The 15,972-nt window shown below is 48.5% G+C and overlaps 2 protein-coding genes across 2 annotated transcripts in view; one reads left to right on the top strand and one right to left on the bottom strand.

Annotated features, from left to right (window-relative positions):
• c19h1orf198 (chromosome 19 C1orf198 homolog) overlaps positions 1-15,972 on the bottom strand; it is a 207,467-nt gene that overhangs the window by 675 nt on the left and 190,820 nt on the right. The gene's annotated exons all lie outside the window — the stretch shown is intronic.
• LOC139347780 (exostosin-1) overlaps positions 1-15,972 on the top strand; it is a 130,589-nt gene that overhangs the window by 43,058 nt on the left and 71,559 nt on the right. The gene's annotated exons all lie outside the window — the stretch shown is intronic.

Genomic DNA, 15,972 nt, shown 5'->3' with positions numbered 1-15,972 from the left:
GACGATTGTTGACCAATGAGGATAATCGAGCTCCAGCTTGGACTGAACGAAAGAGAACTTGTTAGTCGCAGCCCCAGTGGACATCTGTCCACATTCTCCTGCTTTATATTTCTCTGTCCGTCTCCTGGTTGTCTCTCAGCTCCTCACTTGATGTTTCTGCAGAATTTGACTTGTTTGTAGATTAAAGCAGTCGTTAAAAGGTCACACATGAAGCCGGTGGACATGTTTAACTCACTCTGGAGCACTTTTCCACACGAGGCTCTGAGCCGGGGGGACAGACAGTCAATCAGCCTCTGCGCCGTCTCGTGTTGACTGAGCGGCCGAGCGTGACGGGACGTTGCAGGATACGCATGGCCGGCCAAGCGGCGCCTGCCTGCTGAGCGTGTGTGCATGTGTCTGTCAGGTGTGTGTTCAATTTGTGTATTTACCTGAGTGTGTAGCAGGGGGATGGGGGGGTGAGGGCTGAGCTAACTGGGGGCAGTGGAGGGTGCAGAGCTTACAGAGCGTGGGACAGCTTCATTATGGTTACACACAGGCAGGGGCTGTGCTGCTGTGTGTGCGGTGGTCTCGCCCTCGGGCAGTTTCAGGGTCTCAGCCTCGTTTGCTGTGGGCCAGCAGAGTTAACGATGCCTTCACCACAGCAACATGTCAACAACAGCAGGACTCCCACTGCGACGGGATCAGAGCGTCCGCTCAGGTCGGCCATCAGTGCGTGAAGCCGGCCCCCGGCGGCCCCTCAGGGCCGTCCTGAAGGCAGCGTGTCGTCTGTCCATTCCTGTCCACCTCACTGCTTCGTCTGCATGCAGTTTGTCCTGCAGCTCCAGTTTCCTTAAAAACTGGAGACAAAGACGCCTCAGCCGTGTGAGTCCGTGCAGCTCTGATCATAATAATTTTCAAACAATGTGCTTTTAGTGTCACATGAGCATCGTTTCAAGCTAAGTGCCACAATTTTCTCAGTGTAATGAGCAGGGATGGTGACACGCAGCGGAGGCTTTGGTGATAGAAGAACGCTCAGCTCCTTCTTTTTAACTGCTGTCCTCTGTTCTTTACATCACGAGCGCTTCTGCACGTCTTCGTCCTCGTTCAGATGAGCTGCAGCACATCCACTCACCCTCTGACGCTCTGTCTTTTCTAACTGAAGCTGACACGATGTGGTGAAGCACAGCTGGGACTCAGCTGAATTTCCTTGTTGCAGGAAAGGAGGCTAACTGCTGTTCCTTTAAATTATTCCCACATTTCTGAGTTCAATGAAACCCTCAGCCATGCAGAGATTACTCACCTTTGCTGCAGGCGGGTTTAATATAACAAGAAGAAACGTGTAAAATACGTAAAATGATCAGTCAGCGGCTGTTCAGCTCCTTGACTGACTTGATTCTGGATGTGTCCTCATCTTTAAGGGCTAATTCACTGAAGCTAATCTGCTAAAGCAACCTAAATCTGAGCTTGAGCTCGAAGGTTCGTTCACCGTCTTGAAAATAGCAGTTTGACCAGAAAATGACTCAGTGTGAATGTGAATGGACTGAACTTCTCTGCCTCTAATAGACAAAGTGCTTGTCATTCACCTGGTGGGCTGCGCAGGTGCTCTGCACCCACTTTTTTCTGGAGCTTTCAGTCACATCTTATTGACGCCGTCAGTAATAAAGAGCAGTTGACAAACCAGATGTAGCTGCTGTTAGAGAGTTTAATACGAAGGTTTGAGGACAACAAGCTAAACTCTGTCTGCTGCAGATGACACGACATGAGGCAGAAAGCTCCAGAAGAAGAAGAAGAAGAAGAAATGGATGTTATGAATATGAATCAATCACTCGTCAATAATCAATCTGACAGCAGGTTCCTGAAGTGTCTCTGAGTCCATGTGTTCACCTCTTCATCCTTCATGTGCTCACAAAGTGGTGAACTCGCTCCATCCTCTATGATCGACTGAGCCTTTCATAGCCAATCATGATCCTCTCACCTGTGACCAATCAGCCTGTTTACCTGTTGAATGATCCAAACAGGTGTTTCTGGAGCGTTCCACATCTTTCAGTCTGTGAAACGTGTCGCTGCATCAGATTCACAATAAGAGATATTTACAGAAATCAGTGAAGCTGATGAGGAAGAACATGAAATATATAGACTTTGAGCTGTTCTCAGGTCAGTTTGTGTAAAGTTATTGTGTTCTGTTACTGATGTTTACATGGAGAGCGTCAGCGTACTGTGTGTGTGTGTGTGTGCGTGCGTGCGTGCGTGTGTGCGCGTGTGTGTGTGCGTGCGTACGTGTGTGTGTGAGGAAAAAGATGAGAGGTTCCTGTCTCATCTACCACCTTGTTGCAGGTTGACTTTCTATCTATAAGCTCAGCGGTTCGGTGCTGCAGCAGGAGCGAGCAGAGCGTGGTGACAGTTTGGGGTCGCGGCGTGTCGACACAGCTGGGAGTGAATCAGCTGAGCGTGCACACAAACATCTGCACTCTGGTTTATCTCCACGTGCCTCGTGAGAAACCTGATGTGCTTATTTACTGCGAATAACTTCCAAACAAAGCGCAGTGTGAGCTTTGGAAGTGTGTTTTCAAAACCTCGTGAGTGTGTGCGGGCTGACGCTGGATGAACGTGTGTGTAGGAGGCGTGAGGCTGTTTTCCATGACCGCTTTCCAAAACTTTCCAAATCTGAAAATATTTCACTAGAACTTGAAATGGTGTCAACCCAAAACGACGACGACGATGATGATGATGATGATGATGATGATGATGATGATGATGATGATGATGGTATGTTAGCGCTGCAGCTAGGCAGCATCTTTATCTTTGATTAGCTCACCGGTTATTTTCTTGATTAATAGGATTGTCACATGTCAGAAATATGAAAAAAGACTGTTTTGGTGGATGATGTGTTCAGTGTCCAAAGATTTTCACTTTGTTGTTCTTAACAAAGAACAGGAACAAATCGTCACCATTGCTGAGCTAGAAAAAGTGATGATGAAGATCTATTGATTGAGAGATTGCAGACTGATTTCCACTCCACAAAACACTCATGTTGTCTCATAAAACTGTTAAATATTGTGCCTGAAGTTTCATATTTTCACCAGACGCTGAGCTTGCTTGTGTGTTTCTTTGCTGTGCACCTCTTTAACATCGTTCCCTGTAACGGTCATATGTGGAACAGTTTGAGGTGCAGATGTTTTGCTGCTCAAGCTTTTGGATGTCGGATGACCTTTCTGTTTGTCTGCGCTGCAGTGACCCAGTTTGTCCACCGGGGTCATTAAAGTTTCATCCTCGTCGTGCTGAAGTCGGGCAGGACTCACCTCAGGCCTTTAGTGACTCGCAGCTCTCGACAGGACTCTGTGAATATTATGCATATTTAATGGGCTTCTGCTTTCCAGCTAAACTGACCCATTAGGATGAGTTTCAGTTACAGCTCATTTCAGCCTGATGCTTCTCCTGTGCGTGCGTGCGTGCGTGCGTGCGTGCGTGCGTGCGTGCGTGTGTGTGTCAGCTCTCCCACCCTTTGCCTATCTGCCTATAATCAATCTTTCTGGTCTTGGTGTCGTTTATCTAATGCTCTTCATGGTACTTTACCGTAAAGGCCTTGTGTAAATCACACTGCACCGCTGACAGTTCAGCTCTCTCTCTCTCTCTCTCTCTCACACACACACACACACACACACACACACACACACACACACACAGATGCGCTGAGGTGTGTCGCTGGCTGTAAAGCTGTCCGTCATCCCCTCGTCCATTCGTTCACCTCTGACAGGTTCTAGTGCTCGATCGATTGGCTTATGTTTAATTTCCTCTGTTTCTCTTTTCTTTAATTCTGCTCCAAACCTATTTCCTCATTGTTAAATCAATAAGATTCACCTCATCCTGACTTTTTCCTCCACTCTTTTCCTGATTCCTCTCCCTTGGTCAGGTGAAGAAGATGGAAAGATGGAGTTTAAAAATGTGGTTCATTGGATCTCATTAAGAATGACACACATCGAGCTCATCCGTGGTCTTCCTGTGATGAAGACTGTCCTTTATTTTACACATTCAGGCTGATTGAGCAGAAGTGACTGCGTGTTTTCAGCTCTCTAAATGATTTAAAGCTTTAGGGCAGCGTTACTCTACAGCATGAACCAATATTTGTCTTCTTCGGGGACGAGGACTGAAATAGATTTCGTCCCTGAGCCTTCTCGTCTTATTTAGAAATTCAGACTTCCTGTTTGTCGTCTGCTCGTCAATCCTTGTGCTGTCTCTTCATGCTGGAGTTATTTATGTGGATGTGCAGTCGGGCAGCTGCTGAGTGGAGGCTGAATGTCTGATTGGGTTTTCTCTGCAGGTACAGGTGCGTTAGATGAGGCTCTGTCTCTGTCTCGGCCTGTCAGGATGTTTTCGATTGAGTCTTCACAAGCTGCTGCTCGGTTTAACCCTCTGTGTCCCTGAAGACATGACACTGCAGCAGCTGATTTTATGTTTGTGCTGTTTGGGCAGCGTCATCCTGGATGGTCAATATCGATGAACAGCGTCTCCACAGTCGAGGACATCTGAAGGATGTTGTTTAAGTCGGCATCAGTGTCAGGTTGATGGCTGGAACACTTTTCTGTCAGGCTCAGTTGTTGACTTTCACTCATTTTTACTGGCCAAGAACTGGGAAAGCCAGCTAAAAGGAGCTGTGATACACACACACACACACACACACACACACACACACACACACACACACACACACACACACACACCATGTCCAGGCTGGTGTCTGACATCATTAACCATAAAGTTAAAGAGTGCTCCAATTAACTCTGGGCTGTGGAGGAGCTGCAGTATCACAATGTGGTGACTCCCCACTCGTTAACCTTTAGAAAAGGGCCAGACACGCACGCACGCACACACACACACACACACACACACACACACACACACACACACACACACACACACACACACACACACACACACACACACACACACACACACACACACGAAGTAGTGACCACAGGCAGCCGTGCAGATGTGCATGTACACACATTGACAGACACATTAATGGTGGAGGTGCAGGGAGGGCTGAGTCCTCATTAGAGCCAATCATTTGGAAATAAAGACAGTGGCGATCTCTCAGTCTGACCTGAGCCGCTGTTCTGGCTTCATGTGCCAGAGGCTGAAGCTGAGGGCTGAGAGCGCTTTGTGTGTCATGTGAGTATCCTGAGGACGCCCCCCCCCCCCATCCATCATTGTCCATCATTGCCAGATGAACAGTGAGAACTTGGGAGTGACTGCTGTAAACGAGGCTGCAGCTCAGACATGGAGGAGCAAATATTCAGAACAAAGCTAAACTAAGACTAAAGACATTTGCCAAAATGTCTCGGGGTCCTTTGTGTTTGGAGTAAGCTGGAGGTATGATCAGATGTGGGTCTTCTCTAAAGCTGCATGATGTCCCTGGTCCCCAGAGGATGAATCCCAATGACTGTGGTTAGTTAGGACCCATATGAAAAGGGGGGCTGTCTTATGGGTGTCTTATGGACTGGATGAAACATTGTGACGTTCATGTTCCTCTTAGGATGAATTTTATTGACTTGTGATCCTCTAGCGCCACCATCAGGTCAAAATCTTTATTTGTCAAGTCCTTTGCTTTTTGTCCAAATAAGCCCAAAACTAAAGAAATTCCCATCAGCCTTTGCTGTACTTTGTGTGTCGTGCTAATTAGCAAATGTTAGCACAGGTGCAGTTGCAGGTGAGCTCCTAACACAGATGTCTGTCGCGCTGGGAAACGCTTCCTGTTCGATCAGGTTGTTTTTTATTTTCCACCTGGTTTCAGCGTGTTTATTCATGGAGTATTGAAAGCGTCGCTGTGAAGCCGTCCAGCACTGCTGCTGGTGCTCTGACGTGTTTTAGAAATGGTGGCGGTTCACACTCATCACCATTATTGTTTTCTACGTCTTATATTTGTGTTTGCTGCTCCAAATGTTTGACTGGTTGATGAGCTTCAGATGAAGCTGTGAGGAGTTTTCATGCGCAGCAGTGCTTTGAGGTGAGTGCCTTTCCACTCCAGGTGTACTCACAGTGATGGCCATTCATTCACCTGCTCACTTCCTGGCAGCCTTCTGCTGGGTGAACTCTCCTCTTTGTACTTGGTGGGACAGCGTCTGTCCTCAGAGAGCCTGTTCTTTCACAGCTCTGAGTGTTTCATTGTTGCGTCGGACAAAGTGACAAAGAACTCTGAACAGTAAGTTGAGTCAAATCAATGGAAACCAAACCGGATCCGTTTTTATTTATCAGCTCAATCCTGCCTTAACTGCAGATTATCCCGGCGCTTCACTGCGGAGTGCGACAAGAGCTGGAAAAAGGTCAAGGGGGTTTGATTTTCACAGATGGACGGAGATTTGTGTTAGAGGAGCTTGGAAATGCTATAAATAGGCTCGTTGACAAGAGCCAAACTGGGATCCCTGGGAATCCACTGAGCCAAACTTCTGTTCAGTATCCCTGACCTTCTGCCAGTGCAGCTCAGAGGAGATGTGAAGAGCGTCACATGACGGCTATCAGCAACACCTCACGTAGCGCCGCGTCACAGGCTCCTCTCTCCTTCTGCAAACATCTTTCATCTTCTGCGCTGACCCTCATTTCCTCCCATCTGATGCAGTTTCCTCTCAGCCACTTTGTCGGCAGGGAGTCCAGGTGAGAATCCAAGTGGCTTCTGATCCGTGTGCACGGTTAGCAGATTTGTTTTCGCCATGAAGTCACAGCAGAGCTGCGTTCAGGTCAAATGGTTGGTGGGATCTTCACGGTCCCTTTGGTTCCAGGTACCAGGACCTGACCTGGGCCCCTCGGCTGGCGTGGAGGTACCATGAAGGTCTGTGTGGCTGTCTGTCTAAGTGGATCCCAGCAGACCCAGGATCAGCTCTGATCACACACAGCTGGTTGTAGCTGTTAGCACGGCTGTGCTGAGTGATTTCAGATGTCATGTTTTATGATGTCATCACCCTAAAAAAAGAAATTTGAATAAAGTGATTCATCACTTTTTTAACTAAATCGGCTCTCTTTAATGAATGAAACTCATCAGTCTCTTCAAATACATATTGATAAGGCTGTATGTCTGTATTTGGAGCTCCATGTAACCGCTCTGTCGTTGGGCTCATTGCCCCGCCCACAGTGCTGTCTGATTGGTTACATGTCAGAGTAATAGCCTATCACAGGACGCATGTGCAGGCCGGAGCTGCGGTGAACGAGCTGAGCGTTGAGGATCAGATCTCAGGATCTGTCTGTCGATCTGAGTGTCAGCGTCATGAGCGACGCCTCCTCTGATTGGTTACAGCCTCCTTATCAGTCTCATTTCCACTTTCTCCAGTTTAATCCCTTTAAAGAAATCAGAGAGTTTATTATCTGCCAGACATCGCTGTTGTATCCCAGCAGAAACTCTGATGATGATGATGATGATGATGATGATGATGATGATGATGATGATGATGATGATGATGATGATGATGATGATGAAGCGTAAGCCCTCTTGCTTTGCAGCAGTGGGGTCTGTCGGGCAGCCAATGGGACGCCGGGTGACATCCCCGTTCTGCTGCTGACCCTCTCATGTTCTGTTGCTGCTCCTTTGTGCTGCAGCTGCTCTGCCGTGGTGATCCATAATGTTTTAGACGGGCTGTAATCATCGCCGGGCCTCTTCATCACAGAGCGCGTTAACACAGACCAGAGGTGAAAACATCAATGAGCCACAGCACGACAGAAACTGGACGCTCGCCAGCAACACCCGAGAAATAACAAGAAGCAAGCAAAAACAAAAACAGCACGCTGATGACGAAGAACGTTCTAATATTACAGAATGACTTTGGAAAATGAAGGCGGACCTGAAGGCAAATTAAGAAATAAAAAATAAGAATCTTTCTGTCCATGAAGCCGCTGACGAGCCGCCTGCTGCTGCTGCGTGTGTGTGCGTGTGCGTGTGCGTGTGTGTGTGTGTGTGTGTGTGTGTGTGTGTGTGTGTGTGTGTGTGTGTGTCTGTGTGTGTGTGTCTGTGTGTGTGTGTGTGTGTGTGTGTGTGTGTGTGTGTGTGTGTGTGTGTGTCTGTGTGTGTGTGTGTGTGTGTGTGTGTGTGTGTGTGTGTGTGTGTGTGTTTTGATAGCCCTGAGCACAGGTGCACTGAAATAGCCGACGACCTTCCACAGTTAACTATTACCTATCTGAGGTTAATGAGGACGCAGCTCGTCTCGGTGGGGGGGACGTCACAGTCGAGACGAGGACAGGTGACTTTACAGCCAATCCCAAACGAGTGTCCACTTCCCGTAACGACTCAAGAAGAGTCGCTTTCATGATGAACTTCGTTCGTGCTGGCATGCTCTTCCTCTCTGATACATCAGGTGTTTTTGACAGGAAGTGCCTTTTATGTACCTGCCGTCCCGCTGCACCCACCTGACAGGCATGCAGCAAAACGCTCGTCACATCCCAAAGTCAGACAGTAATGCTGGAGGTTGATCATGAGCAGCGTCACACCTGCTAAAGGCAGTTAGCTGAGACAGACCTGGCTCACTCACAGTCAGATGATGGAGGCTGGAGGACGTCTGCGTGGAGGCGGCAGATGGGACGGAGGAGGACAGAGCGTACTGCAGAGGCTCACCTGGGTGACACGCAGGTGACAGCTAGCATCTGAAAATATCTTGTTCCGCTTTTGAAGCCAAACGAACACTTTGAAATGTCGCTGTCCTGCGTTTGAAGCTGTCGTCTGAGGTGACACGTCAACGGTCTCCATCAGCATGGCAGTGTTTTTCAGGATGCCCCCTGCTGGCAGGTGAGGGGAAATGCACATCATAATCAAGCACGAGCGCAGACGGATGCTGAATGTTTCCCATGTTTGAATTGATGGGGATCGTTGGATTTGAACCTGTGGTCTGCACTGACAGAGGCTTTTGTGGGATTTTGTATTTTACCGTTTTTATGCCAGTGGTGATGCTTGAATTGATTTTAAATTTGGATAAAGAGAGTTATAAAGAGGACTGCCTCACAGTGCTGTTCATTGTTCTTTACTCGTATAAATCAGTTTTTGTCTCCAGTCTGGTTCAATCATGTCTGCACCTGGACGAGCTCCAAACCTTTCAGGTGTCTTTTTTAGTGGCAGCTCAGGTCTTTCTCACCTGTTTGATTCAATCAAAGCTGCTGAAACGACTTCCTGTGTGCACGTCACTGCAGTGGACACCAGAATGCATCGAGAGACTGTTTTTAAGGCCAAATATTAGAAACAGCTTGGTTTATTGTAGAGTCTCATTGTTTCAGTTAGTTTTCCAGCTTTCAGCAGCGCAGCGATTAGTCGCTGTAGTCGAGTTGAGTGTGGTCTGAAAATGACAAACTGCAACACAAGGACTTCATCAAGATGTTAAATGGTGTTTAAAAATGGCTGAATTACATCAGGAACTGACTCCGACTTCCAGCACTCGACTGTTTCTTCTGTCTTCAGCCACAAAGAAAAAAAAATATGACGGCTTGATACAGAGCTGCTAAAGGTTTGGAGAAACCATGGCATGCTGTCTGAGTGAGTGTGTGTGTGTGTGTGTGTGTGTGTGTGTGTGTGTGTGTGTGTGTGTGTGTGTGTGTGTGTGTGTGTGTGTGTGTGTGTGTGTGTGTGTGTGTGTGTGTGTGTGTGTGTGTGTGTGTGTGTGTGTGTGTGTGTGTGTGTGTGTGTGTGTGCGTGCGTGCATGGCGTGCTTTGAAAAACGGGCCGTCAGATCCGTCAATCTCCCCTCTCTGCTGCTTCACGCCTCCGAGCTCATCCAGCTAAACACTATTGTGCCACAGACAATAAAAGCTGGTTTTATCTGCGTTCCTCTCGCTTGCATTCTTCTCAGAAGCCATTGTACGACACACAATAAGACTCGCTCGCTCTCCTTCTGTCTCTGTCGCCCTCCTAATCACTATTGTACGCCACACAATGCAGCAGCCGCCTCTGCTGCACCGCGGCGGCATGGCTGACTGTGAAAGCATCAGCGCGCGCACACACACACACACACACACACACACACACACACACACAGGCTGACAATGACATTTTATTTAGGGACGAGTGTGTCCCTGCGTATGTGTGTGTGTGTGTGTGTGTGTGTGTGTGTGTGTGTGTGTGTGTGTGTGTGTGTGTGTGTGTGTGTGGACGGGTAGTTAGAGCTGACCCTGAGGGTTCAGCTTACTGTATGTCTCTTATCATTGCCTCCTCTGTACACTGAACACAGGTGTGTGTGTGTGTGTGTGTGCGCCTCCATCTGCTCTCTGGAGTCATATGCTTTGCTCTCTCTCACACACACACACACACACACACACACACACACACACACACTCGCCTCAGAGCTGCAGAGTCTCGTTAAAGCAGAAAACAGGTTTTTCCCTCATAATGAACACAGGTGGACAGAAGCTGTGTGCTGTTTCAGACAGACGGAGACGCTGTGTGATAGCACCGTGTCTCGTGGACAGAGGACAGAGGACATCATAGGCCGTGAAGAGAAAACGGTCCTCAGTGAAACTCAGTGATCTGTGCAGGGAAACGGTCTGCAGTGACTTTCTGTAATGTGTCAGTCCACGCCGTGTATCAACAGCTGATCTGTGACGTGCTAACAGGGAGGCCATCAAGAAAATAGCTGAAAAATAAATGATGACGATATTTGCTGCAGCCCTTACTGGTTTGATTATTATTATGCTTGTTTATTATTTTGGTGTGAGGTGCTCAGGTGGCCATGCTGCAGTCATGTACTGCAGAGACCACATCTTTGAGAACAGAGCCGTCCGCATCCTTTGAGGACGACATTTCCTGACATGTCAGCTGCAGGAGTAGTGGACCTGAGCCCGGCTCGGCTGATCGGGTCGGGTCCTGAGCCATCAGCGTGCTGGGCCACAGCTAATGTTAGCATCACTCTAAAGGCTGCGCAGCCTCCCCTTTAAGCAGGACTTTAGCCGGTCCAGTTCAGGCAGTGGACGCTCTGGTCCCTCAGTCATCAGTGTCTTTGTTCACTTGTATTTCTGGACTTGTCTCATATCTGAGGACTGAAGACCAGGCGGGGACAGAGAAGCAGGAAACAAAAGAAGGTGACAGCCGTGCTCTGTTTGCTGCCATGCTGAGCTGTGTGTGTGTGTGTGTGTGTGTGTGTGTGTGTGTGTGTGTGTGTGTGTGTGTGTGTGTGTGTGTGTGTGTGTGTGTGTGTGTGTGTGTGTGTGTGTGTGTGTGTGTGTGTGTGTGTGTGTGTGTGTGTCTGTGTGTCTGTGTGTCTGTGTGAGATGAAAAGACAGAGAGAGACAGTCCAGATGAAGGGATTATTTCTCAGCACACTGTCCAAACAATTGTTCCCATCGCTCTGCCTCCAGCAAGCACATTTGGCCTGAGAGTCAACTGCTGTGTCTCTGCGTGTGTGTGTGTGTGTGTGTGTGTGTGTCTGCGAGTGTTTGTCAGTCAAAGCTCCTCAGTGTGGATTCAGTTGGTAATAAATCTATAAATGAGAATATGACTGACTGGTGATGTTGTCAGTCCATCAGATCTTGCGTCTTTTATTTCTAATAAACCGTCCTTACTACAGGAGCTCCAGCAGTGTGAAGAAAAGCACATAGGGAAGCTGTAATCCTCCAGCTCGTGCAGTTAATTTGTTCATATTGAACGATGTTGAATAAACGGCAGCTTCTGATGAGCTCAGGATCTCGCTCGTCGTTCCCTCCTCTGCTCAGCAGGCCGATGAAAGCACAGAGAGTTAGTTTGTTTGTTGGGGACAGACGCTCCGTCGAGCCGGTGGCCTCCTCCACCTCCTCTTTGAGGAGGTGAAATCTGAGTCTATCTGAGCAGGCGCTCTGCTCGCCGTCTCTGTCCTGTCCTTATCTGATGGGGCCGGACGGTCAGCAGGTCTTAAGGTGCTGCGTTCACACGCCGTTCTCGCTCTCTGAAGGTTCAGTTTGTGCAGCAGAAGAAGAGTCTGCGTCCTGCAGAGCATCATTGTCAGGATGTCTGCACATCAGAAAACTGCGTGTCAGTGCTCTTCCTTTGGTCTTATTTAGTGAAGTGGGATGGAAGAAGTGTTCAGGGAAGCATGAAAACAGAGTAACATGGCTGCGCCGTGGCCTCGTGCTCCACCAGGAGCTTTCAGAGCTTTCAGAAGTCGAGCGTTTTACCTGCCTGAGTTTGTTGGTTCGGTCATTTTTCCTGTTTGTGCTTCTGCCAATGGCCTCACAGTGAAGGACTTTCTTTTCAGTCTGCTTCGTTGAGTTTGTTATTGATTTTCTATCAGGAGTCATTGGGTGTTTTATTCTGAAAATTGACTGGACTCGATGCCGTTCCTGTGTGTGTAAACTGGGCTGATTGGTTAGTTTGGGTGGATGTTGTGGTGAATTACAGTGTTATTTGGGTAGATTCAGTTCTGCTTTCTGTCGAAAAATCTAATTTAATCCTGAAACAATCAGTTGTTGACCAGCAGATCATCATCAGCTGTACAGTCTTCACCTGTAGCTAGTTTAACAGGTGTGTCGTATAATGGACTTCTGAAAGGACTTTCCGTCCAGCCGTCCCGGGCTCACAGAGGCTTGGACTCTGCGAGCGTCGTGTGGTTCGGCTGATCACAGATCTGTTCCATCACGCTCCAGAGGGCCGGCGTTGCGTGTTTTCTGGTGGCCGTGTGCTTGAAACTGACAGGCTGCGTGTGAGGTGAAGCTAGCAGAGCCCGGGCCGCGTGATGTTATCTGAGATGACGGCCGGCTGTACGGGACTCCAGTCTTCACTGCTTATTACTGTCAAAGGGGGGGGGGAGTGAAGGTGGACGGCTGGCAGACAGGGTGCAGGGTCGAGCTTCTAAGTGAAAAGTTAGCCGAGTCTTTCTGCACGAGGTTTTATTTACTGACTGTCTGTGATCGGCTGCAGACAAACAGCTTCTTCACGTCTGGAAATGCAGAGACATGAAGACAAACCAGGACAGTCAGTGTGTGGACGAGTGCAGAGAGACGGCGATTAGGCTGCAGAGTTCATGGACGCCACAGGTGGTCCAGATCACACTAATCCAGGTTCAGAGACCAGAGGACAAGTTCCCAAAGCCCAGATAGCAGATTAGGACAGTTATCCTGTCTGAGGTTAGCAGTGACTTATAAGTTAGCATGGAGCTAACAGGCAGCTCTGTGTGTTCAGACGCTGAATGTGTTTGTTAGTCATTTCATGGTTTGTTCAGTTAACTGGGCTGCTGTCCTCATCATTATTTATTGTATTTTTGTCTTCAGCGTGTTTTATTTGGCAGTGGAAGCACAGACTCGTGGTTATTAGAGTTCATAATTGCAAAGTATAATCCTCACAAATTACAGAGCCAGCTCTGGAGGAATAACAGGAGAGGACAGCGCGATGTCCTCGACCTTTCACTGTGCTGCATCCCCTGCTGTCTGCTGGGAGCGCTGGACAGAAATAATAGCAGTGATGGAGGCTTTGAGTGTCGGCCACGCTGGCGCTGTGCATGCACGTGAGCGCTCACGTGCACAGATGTGGCTGCAGACACTGAATTTGTGCTGGTTTGAAATAAAGAAGGTGATTGTTGCTGTAAGAAACTTTGATGAACTTCGATCAACGCAGCTCCATTAAATGATGCTGGACTGAAACAGCTGCTGAATGAAGGAAGGACGTTCTGTCCCTGAAGGAGCTGCTGAAGCCCCCCCCCCACCGTCTCAGGCAGGGGAGGGAGGGGTCGTCCATGATCGATGTATGTCGGTGCTGCTGGAACCAGCTGCCACTCTTGCAGCACAATCTTGGTATAATGAAATAAAAGTCGGTAAATCAGCACTTTGGGTCAGTGGACAGACGTTTTGACGAGCGGCGGTGCGTCCTCACGCAGTTGACTGTCTTTGGATTCCACATCCTGTTTGCTGTGTTTGTAGTAATCTTCGTCTCAGGTTTGAAGGATAAAATGTGATCACAGAAGCTGAACTTCAGAAACATTTCGTCCTGAACTGTTGTGTTACAGTAAACACCACGACGCTGAGCACCGGCGGCTTTTTCCTCGGGCTCCTCTGAAGCCAGCTGCTGCTTGTCGCTGTTACAAATGCACCTTCGTCTCACATAAATCTGGACTGCAGGGGAGAAACCCTTCAAACCTTGGCGAAGTCGCAGCCTTAAACCCATTTATTAGCACAGACTCGTGAAGCATACGGACTGTGTGACGGCACGGTGTGAGAAACACTGTAAACTGCATCAAACCAAGCGTGGCGTCGTCTGTTCGGCTGAAGCAGAGCTGAATTTCATTTACGGCTGAAGGTTAGTCATTATCCTTTAAACAGCAGCTGTGTTAAAGCGTGGAAACAAACCTGACATTTACAGACGAAGGTGAGCTCCTCTTCCTCCTCCTGAATGCTGCTCGCTCGCCCGCTGTGCGCTAACAAAAGTCAATATTTGTACAGTCGATACTAATACACTAATTTCTTCCAATTACCTGTAAATTGGCGTCCGTATAACTGTGATACACACATGCTGTCATTCGCCTGTGGGTGCGTCTTCCTCTTTTTTCTCCCTCCGTGTTAAGGCCAGCAGCCGTTATGGCTGCGGGTAATTGATGGCGGTGTAAAGTTCATTAGCCGTGTTAGCAGATATTTGGGGGATGTGGGCTGCAGGCTTAGAAATACATTTCATTTCATAGCTCATTAACCTAATGGTGGCTGCTCTCAGCCCCGTCCTGATGATTTAATTTCCTCAGTTTGTTCTAAAGGTAATCAGAGCGGGAGCAGGAAACACACCTGCAGCTCAGCCCACGTGACAACGGGCGGCCGAGTCGTGTCGCTGATGGAACTGATGCTGTGGAAACCCGCTTCTGCTGCGATGTGAGTCCGTCCACTCATAGAGACTCAAGACTCGTCTTGATTTCTCCCAAGAAGCTTATTAAGAGCTCCAGCTGGCAGGTCAGCAAAGTGACCTGACATTAAGATAAGAGAGGATCAAACTGTATCAATTCAGACTGCCGTGTGCGTCCTCCTCAGCGCTGTCCACAAGGTTCACCCCACATGTCCCCCGTCCTCATGACAGGCTGATCTGGACAGATGTCAGTGATCACTGTGCGTTCAGGGAGCGTTAGCTGCTGCCAGCCTCAGGTGTGTCTGCACGGGAGAAGTGCTGAGTGCAAGTGTAGCAAAGGTGAGCTCCCCAGACCGCATTCAGGTGTTAAGTGATGCACGCACACACATACACACACACACACACACACACACACACACACACACACACACACACACACACACACACACACACAGGTGAGGCTCCATACTAATGTTGCTAATAAGCAGCACCACTGGGCCACATCCTATTTGTCAAACCTTTGGGCGCCGGCGGCCAGACGGGGAATAAGCTGCTGAGCTCACACTTCCAGTCCAGACACACACACGCACACACACGCACACACACACACACACACACACACACACACACACACACACACACACACACACACACACACACACACGCACACGCACACACACACAGACACCTGCTTGTCGGTGTGGTGTGACTCGTTTAAAGACGCTAAATTGATGCTAACATCCCTTTACTGACATTTATTTAATGTCTTCAGTCCACGATGCTCCTCTTGCTCCACGTTTACACACATTTCACCATCAGACTGCACTGATCAGCTGATCCAGGTAAAGAAAACACATCAGTGCAGCTGATTCTGACGAGAGCTGCTGGAGTAGATTTGAAGTTAATGTTCGGCTGCATCTTATAATCCAGAATATTTTTCAGATATTGATCATAACCTGGTGAATTTCTCATCAGCTGGTGAGAGCTACATGTTGACAAAGCGCACACTGTTGGACACACTGTGGACAACACAACACAACACACAAGCAGACCAACAGTGAAGCGTCACACACAGGTGTTCAGAGGACAGCAGCGAGCTGATTGGTTGACGTATTGATCCCTCTGACGAGTGGCAGATCTGCTGCAGCTCCTTGTTTTATACCTTTGAACAGGTGTAAAGGTGTTCAAGGTAACCACACATACACACACACACACACACACACACACACACACACACACAC

The sequence above is a fragment of the Chaetodon trifascialis genome, chromosome 19 (assembly GCF_039877785.1).
Source record: "Chaetodon trifascialis isolate fChaTrf1 chromosome 19, fChaTrf1.hap1, whole genome shotgun sequence".
Classification (NCBI taxonomy): domain Eukaryota; kingdom Metazoa; phylum Chordata; class Actinopteri; order Chaetodontiformes; family Chaetodontidae; genus Chaetodon; species Chaetodon trifascialis.
The sequence above is the reverse complement of the archived record's forward strand: the minus strand, read 5'-3'. Positions and strand labels throughout refer to the sequence as shown.